We start from the raw sequence: 8,573 nt of genomic DNA, 5'->3' as shown, positions 1-8,573 counted from the left end.
GGCAAATGTGTGCCACTTACCCAACTTGACCCACTGATATCCTCAAAACAGCCTGTGACAACCCCTTCACAGGAAGGGAAATCTCCATTCTATCTTGTGGGAGTAGAGAAGAGGTCATGACATTTTAGGCCACACTGAGAATCCAGAGGACATGTATTGCAGTGTAACTGGTTATTGTTTCAAACTGAAGGGAACTATTTCTCTGAAAGGGGAAAAGACTGAGTGACAAGAATAGAACAAGAGAAACACCAGCCCAGTTCTTTCAACTGAGAACTGCATTTCATTAGAGTCACAGTTACTGTCTATTGTCCCATTCGTGGTTGTGTTTGGACTGAGATCTATCTGATTTTCTCTTCAGTTTTCACAGTTGGCATTCCTACTTCCCCTTGTGTAACTTTTTAGGGAGAAAAACCAGTATGAATCAGATTTTGTTTTTAGCTCCCATCAAAAAGGCTTTACAAAGTACAATAGAGCTGTCTCTGATCAAAACATTGACATCCCAATGGAGTATGTTACAGGAATGTACTAATTCCTCTGCCTTGCTTTGTTTCAAATTCGCAATTGGACAGCTGGTCATGCACCTGTCATCCTTCCACTTCCTTTAGCTCTTTTCTTTAGACTTCCTCTTTTCTGTTGTTGGTTTTTTTAAATTTAATTTTATTGTCAGGTTGATGTACAAAGGGGTTACAGTGATATACATAAGGTAACGAGTATATTTTTGTCGAACATTGCTACTCCCTTCAACATTTTTTTTTGCCAGTCCTGGGCTTGAGCTCAGGGCCTGAGCATTGTCCTTGGACTTTCTCAAGGCTAGAGCTCTACCACTTGAGCCTCAGCACCACTTCCAGCTTTTTTCTATGTATGTAGTACCGAGGAATCGAACCCCGGTCTTCATGCATGCTAGGCAAGCACTTTAACCACTAGGCCAAACTCCCCCCCCCCCGCCCCCCCCCCCCTGCCTCCAACGTTTTTGCCTCACGTTTCCTCCCCCCCTTCTTTTCTCCAATCAGTAGAGTATATTTCCAACATACTGTCTTGTAAATATCACTGTTATATTGGTTCACCCTTTGTCCTTTTCCTCACCATTTTGTTGCTCCCTTTCCCTTCCCTAATTTAAATAAATATATATACACTACACCAGGTTCCGAAATCAAATACAGTGACAACTGGGGTGTGATGTTGGGTTTTTTAATGCTATTTAGAAACATGAAGTCTATTGCTGGATGCGTCCCAATTAACTTTGTGACTCCTATTCTTCTGCTTACTTTGGATCTCCCGAAAATTCAACAGCCTCCCCAAGATTCTGAGAATGGCCATACAGATTTCCAAATTTTTCTTCCCTTAAGCTGGGTGCCAGTGGCTCATGCCTGTTATCCTAGTTATTTAGGAGCCCGAGATCTGAGGATCCTGGTTCAAAGCGAGACTAGGAAAGAAAGTCCATGAGACTCTTATCTCCAATCAATCACCAAAAAGAAGTGGAGCTGTGGCTTAAGTGGTAGTATACCAGCCTCAAGTAAAAAATCTAAGGAACAACACCTAGACCCTATGTTCATGCCCTAGGACCAATATACATACACAAAATCCAACTTATTTCTGATGTCCAAGTAGCACATTGGACCAGTAGCAGAACCTCTTTAGGAAATGGGCCCTGGGCATCAGTATTTTGGTAAATATCCCAGAACTGAGACTAGTGTGCCTCCAAGGAAAAGAAAATTACTGTTTCCACACCCTCTCTCAGTATCATGATTTTAAAATGTACTTATTTTTTGTTGAAGAACAACACACAGCTTTCATTTCAAAGTTGAAGTGCCACATAATCCATGATATTTATGTTTGGACAACAGCTTAAAGGCAAAGATCCCTTAAGGACCATTCTCCATACAAAAAAGAACAAACGGAAGGCTTGGGCATAGCTTGAATGGTTGAGAGCCTCCCAAGGAAACCAAAAGCGCTGAGTTCTATCTGTAGTACTAGGGGGAAAAAAGAGCAAATGGTGTGTGTGTGTGTGTGTACTGTAAATCAATGCATTCTCCAATTAATTTCCAAGAACAAATTTTCTGTTATAATTAGACTGTATATTATTTCTCTCATTGGTATAGAACGTCTTAGTTTTTTTTTTTTTGTGGATCTTGCAGTTTGATCTCAAGTCCTAGAAGCTGCTCGTTTGCTCAAGGTTAGTGCTCTACCACTTTGAGCCACAGTACCACTTTGGTTTGCTGAGTAGTTTCTCAAAGAGAAGAGTCTGACAGACTTTCCTGCCTGGGCTGGCTTTGAACCATGATCCTCAGATCTCAGCCTCCTGTGTCGCTGGGATGACAGGCAGAAGCTACTAGCATCTCGCAGAATTTCATACATTTTCAAAGAGCACTAGACTTGCTTTTTCTTGGGATGTTAATTTGGATGTTCCCATGCAATTTTGACTTGAATGGTTCTACTGAATAGGGAATGCTTGTGACTCACGGGGATGTTTACTTTTTGGATTCTTTTTAACAGTCAACCTCCTGCTCTCCTACCTTTGATGTTAACTGGCTAAAGCTGTGGTTCATTTCCTGTTATTTGCAACTTTGGAATTAAAGGCACATATGAAGTCAAAGCAACTGAATGGCCCAGGTCACCTGTTCTGTTTAGGGTCACGTCTTTGGTTTTGGAAGGCCCCAGTCCAACAACTGGCTTTTCTTCCCTTCTTCCTCCCCCTAGATGGAAATCTCTCCTTTGTAGACAGGCTTATTAAGAGAAGCCTGTGGTTGTCTGTGCCAGTGGTTAACTTTTCCTATGCTGAATCACATATTTTGCTGCTTGGGAAATGTATTTGACCAAACTGAATTAGAAACTTTATCATTTCTGTAACATGTAAAGGCTTTGTATTGAAGATTCTGGCTATAATAAGATGGTACATGCTGGGTAAGGTGGCTCAATTCTGTAATCCTAGCCACATTAGAGTGGAGATGAAGAAGATCATAGTTTAAGGTCAGCCAAGGCAAAAAGTTAATGTGCCCCATCTCAACCAATAAAAGCTGGATATGATTGTATACATCTGTTAATTCAGTTACAGGGGAATCATAAATAGCATGGATGTCTAGGTCAGCCCAGTCATAAATGTGTAAGACCTTATGGTAATAAATAAGAAAAGCTGGGGCAGGGAATTTGGCCTAGTGGTACATGTGCTTGCCTAGCATGCGCAAAGTCCTGAGTTCGATTCCTCGGTACCACATACATAGAAAAAAGCAGGAAGTGGTGCTGATTCTCAAGTGGTAGAGCTCTAGCTTTGAGAAAGTCCAAGGACAATGCTCAGGTCCTGAGTTCAAGCCCCAAGAATGGCAAAAAAAAGAAAGAAAAAAGCTGGAAGTGGTACTATTGAGAAAGTCCAAGTACAGTGTTCAGGCCTTGAGTCCAGTCCCCACGACTGGCAAAAAAAAAAATAACAAAAGCTCAGGAATATGGCAAAGGTAATCACAACCATACCTAGCAAGTTTGAGACCCTGACTTAAAACCAAATTTATATATATATATATATTAATGATATAGTATAAGTTTGATTGTTGATTTGTAGGAGGAGTTTGGAGTCAATGATGATACTTTAATCACTCAGTTCAAAATAATAAGGTCTAAGTGCGATGGCTCACACCTGTAATCGTAGCTACTCAATAGGCCGAGATCTGAGGATTGCTGTTCAAAGCCAGCCCGGGCAGTAAAGTCCATGAGGTTCTTATCTCCAGTTAACCACCAGAAAACTGAAGTGGGCTGTGGCTCAAGGGGTAGGGCAGTAGCCTTGAGCCAAAGAGCTCAGAATAGGTGCAGAGTTCAAGCCCCATGACCAACAACAACAACAACAAAAAAAACAAAAAAACTAAGGTCATAAACTTGAACTTCATAAATTGGTTATGCAAATTAAATGAGATCATATAAATTAGATACAGTAGATATTTTCCCAAAATAGCCACCTATATGAACATATATTAGAAAAAAATCCTAGTTTTATTATATTTTTGTCATAGAAAAGTATTGTCATTATTAATCCAATCTGATATCCTACTACATGCCAGACTCATTGATAGTAAAAACCATTACATGACCTATTAGCAAGCCATTTAGGAGCTAGACCAGAGGGAAAAATCTAAACCCATGTGATCTAGTATGTAATATGAGGCTGTTAATAAGCAGAGCTATATTCTTTTTTCCCTTTTTCTTTTTAGATTGCTATTACTAAGGAATTGTATCGAGAGGTTACAATTTCATAAGTCAAGTTCTGAGAACAATGTATATTCTGAGCTGGGACTGGTCTCCCATGGCCTAAAGTGGAACCTTGGCCTGCAAGTTCAAGGACTGAGGAAGAGTAGGAATTCCTGGCAGGAGAAACACCACAGGCCACTGTGCAGTTAACTCAGTATGTGGCTTTGTTTCACATGGGTCTTGTCTATTAGGAGAGTTAAACCTCTCCCCACTCAAAGGATGCCAGCTTGGTTTGTGAATTATTTAAGTTCATATGAAATAGATTCACAGAGGAACACAAATTTAACTTCTACTTGATGCGGGTATTCTCACAAAGACCCAAGGAAGTGCCCAAACCAGTGTATTTTTGCATTAGGTTGAGCAAATAGAGACCATTGTGGAAAAATTGTGGATTGGCTAAAGGAAAATAACTATTTTTGAGAATGTCTTGTTCATGGAGGATGAATAGACCACCAGAACTCCCATCCAAGAGTGTTTTCTCCTAGTACAGGAGGAGTCTTTCCAACAGATTTGATCCCTGTTTTCATTGGCTCTTTTCAAACGGTGCATTTGGCTGAAGTAATCGTTATGTCAGTGCCCATTCAGCTGCATTGTGTGGCAGGTGTGCCCTTGAGCCAAGCAAATAGCAGTCAACGGCCACAGACCACAGTTTTCGGCTTATGATTCAAGGAGAGCTATGAAATGTGACATTGTCCTCATTCATCAGTTCTGAGCCAACTCCTGGGGGTCACACAGATGGCAGAGCATCATCACTGTTCATCTTATCAGGACCCTGTGTAGGAGGTATGGGAATTTGGCAAATGAGCAAAAGAAAGGAAAACTGAGCTTCAAATGGGCAAAGGCTCTAGCAAACCAATATTTGTCATTTTATTTACTTTTCAAACAGAAAAAATATAACCTGTTTTCTTTTTTTTCTTTTTTTAATTTAATTTAATTTAATTTTTTTATTGTAATTAGTAAAAGGGTTACATGATATTTGCCAGATAGAAGGTGCATTAATTCACATACATTGATACCCTTTCACATGTCTTGGTACCCATTACCCTCCCCCCCACACCCCCCACCCGTTTGGTAACCTGTTTTACTAAAAATATATAATAAAATGTTTCAGCTACCCAGGAGGCTGAGATCCGAAGATCAGGTTCGAAGTCAACCTGGGCAGGAAAAGTCTGGGAGACTGCTCTCCAAAAACCTGCAAGTGGAGCTGTGGCTCAGTGGGTAGAATGCCAGCCTTAAGCAAAACAGCTAAGGGACAGTGTTGAGGCCCTGAGTTCCAGCCTCAGAACTAGCACCAATTTTTTTGAATGTTCATTCTGTTCCTCATCTCTCTTCCCAGATACTCAGCACATTTTCTCTGATTTCTCAAAACCCCTTTGGGGTTTTCCCCTCTGCTCCTTCCTTTTGCAATTCATGTTTTAAAGAGCCTTTTTTTTTTCGTCACTCTTATCCTTTACACTTATCACCATGTTCTTTACACTTATCACCATGTTCTTCTATTGGAGTTTTCTAAAAGAAAGCATTAATAACAGCAGCTCCTAAAGGTTGCTAGGAAGTTATGTGCTGTATACATTGAGAAAGCTCAGGCTGTAGCCCTGTCAGCTAATCTGGCCTTCAAGTACCAGTGACTGCGGATGATAAGATTCTAGGGGTTTTTTTTGTTTCTGGTTTTGTTTTGTTTGTTTTGTGCTTTCTGTGTGTTTTTATTTTTAAAGAAGATAGGCATTGATCCAATAGCACCAACTAGGATAGCTTCAAAGAAAAGTTTTTTTTTGCCAGTCCTGGGCTTGGGCTCAGGGCCTGAGCACTGTCCTTGGACTTTCTCAAGGCGAGAGCTCTACCACTTGAGCCTCAGCACCATTTTTGGCTTTTTTTCTATATATGTAGTACCGAGGAATCGAACCTGGGTCTTGGTGCATGCTAGGCAAGCATGCTACCACTAGGCCAAACTCCCGGCCCCAAAGAATAGATTTCTATCTAAATATTTTTATCCAAGTAGAATTTGGGGCTGGAGATGTCTCTTATCCAGTATTCTTGAGGCTGTGGGTTCCATTCCCAGCACTGCAGACATGTTTCTTTTTCAGTCAGAACGAAAGAATCCCTTTAAATCCTGAACACATGTTTGATAGAAAATGTTCCAACTATATATGTGTGTTCTGTGTTCTCGGTTGTTTCTTTCCAGTAGTCAGAAAAGGCAAAGGTTTACTCTCTGAGTTCTAACAGTACTATTTCCCAAACAGGAAATGAAACTGAGCAGGCACAGTACCTAAACTGATGAAGAAATCCTGCTGATTCATGAGAAGAAACTTGTCTGAAATGTCACCAACTGGACATTTGTGTGCAAGTGTTTTTAAAATTAAGTTAAACTTAAAAATCAGCTTCTGGGGCCCGGAGTGTAGTTAGTGGTAAAGTGCTCGCTTAGAATACACAAAGTCCTGGGTTTGATTCCTCAGTACCACATCCTCAGAAAAAGCTGGCCTTGAGCAAAATGTATCTAAGGACCGTGCCCAAGCCCTGAGATCAAGCCCCAGGACTGGCAAAAAAAACCCCAATCTTCTCTTAGAGACAAAAGCCATGTAATAGTGTGATTCATAATTTAAAATGTATTTTATGAGTTTTTTGCTTTACCAGTCCTTCCAAAAAACATTATGAAACTTGGCTATGGATGTAGCTCAGTAGTAGAGCAATATGATTGATATGTGCAATGCCCTGGATACATCACTCCAGTAAATAAGCAGACAATTTCTATGTGATGTAAACATCAAGTGAATATAATATATACAAGGAGGCCCATTGTAATGAGATTACCAAGGAGGTAGTGACCTGATCCTGAATACTAGGTTATAGGCATGAGCCCTCAGCATCCAGCTCCCAATTACATTTGTTTTTGCCGGTCCTAGGGCTTAAACTCAGAGCCTGGGCATGGTCTCTGAGCTTCTTTGTGGTTAAGGCTAGTTAGTGTTCTACCACTTGAGCCACAGTGCAACTTCTGCCTTTTTCTGTGTATGTGCTAATGAGGAATTGAATCCAGGGCTTCATGCATGCTAGGCAAGCACTCTACCACTAAGCCACCTTCCCAGCCCCTCCTAATTACTTTTAAAGTTCAGCTTTTAATTCTTCATTACTTTCACACACTTTATACCTATGGCTTTCTCTACTAGAGTATCTGGAATGCAAATTACTAGAATATTTTTCTCAGAATTACAAAAAAATACAAAGACCAAGTTGTGCTGGGTGTTGGCATGTGGCTCAAGTGTAGAATACGTGGGTAGTAAGCACAAGGCCTTAATTTTAATCCCCAGTACTCAAAGAATAGGCTGGTAGAAATCTTGTGTAGTATGAGTGAAGCCCTGAAAGCAAAGAAACAGAAAGGGCAGGGGAAGGAAAAATTGCTTAGAAGTGTCAGAAATTACTTTAATCTGAGAACTAAGTGGGTTATGGCGGTATATGCCTATCATCTCAGTAGAGAAGGCTGAGACAGGAAGATCATGAATTTAAGTCCAGTCTGGTCTTTAGAACAAGACCCTGTCTTAAAAAAAAAAAAGACAGAGAACTGAGGAAGAGTAGGAGTTAATTAAGTGCAAGCCAGCAATGGAGATCTTCAAAGAGAAATGATATGGTGCCAAGAAATTATATTTAATAAAGAATGATTGGAGGACAGAATATCTGATGTGTCTTGTCTTTGAGTCATCAAAGGCTGGCTCGGTGGTGAGGTTGTATTCCCATCTCCAGCGGGCAGAATTAAGGGCACAATTGGGTGAATGGAAACAACAGTCTGGGAGCTTTTAACACTAGCCTCACGGAGCATTTTCGCAGATAGAGCTTTTAACTTTTTTTGTATTTGTGTTCTTTTTTGTATTGGACATTGAACTCAGGGTTTAGCATTTGCTAGGCAAGTACTTTACCACTGAACTACATCCTAGCCCAACACATAGAGCTTGTAAATAATGCTTTGAACTGCCATGTAGATAGTAATTTCCCAAGCACTGAATGTGTCCAAGAAGATGCTGGACTAACACCCATCCAGGAATATTAGAAATAGTAGTTATGCATCAATATAGTGACTGTACTGATTCTAATATTTTTACTTACATATGCTCTAAAAGAATGCATACAGAAAGAATGACATTGCCCCATTTGGAAGGAAATGGAAAGACTTGGGGAAAAAATCATATGAAGTAAGCCAGACCCAAAGGAACATAGGCTCCATGGTTTCCCTCATTTGTAATAATTAGTACACATCTAGTACTCTCCTAGCAGAGGATTACAATAGCTCAAAACCTAGATACATGAGGTCTTATAGGATGAGACTAAATGAATGGATCTCTAGGATATGGAAACAAGAG

Source organism: Megascapheus bottae, chromosome X (genome assembly GCF_031878675.1).
Source record: "Megascapheus bottae isolate mThoBot1 chromosome X, mThoBot2.hap1, whole genome shotgun sequence".
NCBI classification, from domain to species: domain Eukaryota; kingdom Metazoa; phylum Chordata; class Mammalia; order Rodentia; family Geomyidae; genus Megascapheus; species Megascapheus bottae.
This window is presented reverse-complemented; position numbering follows the sequence as displayed.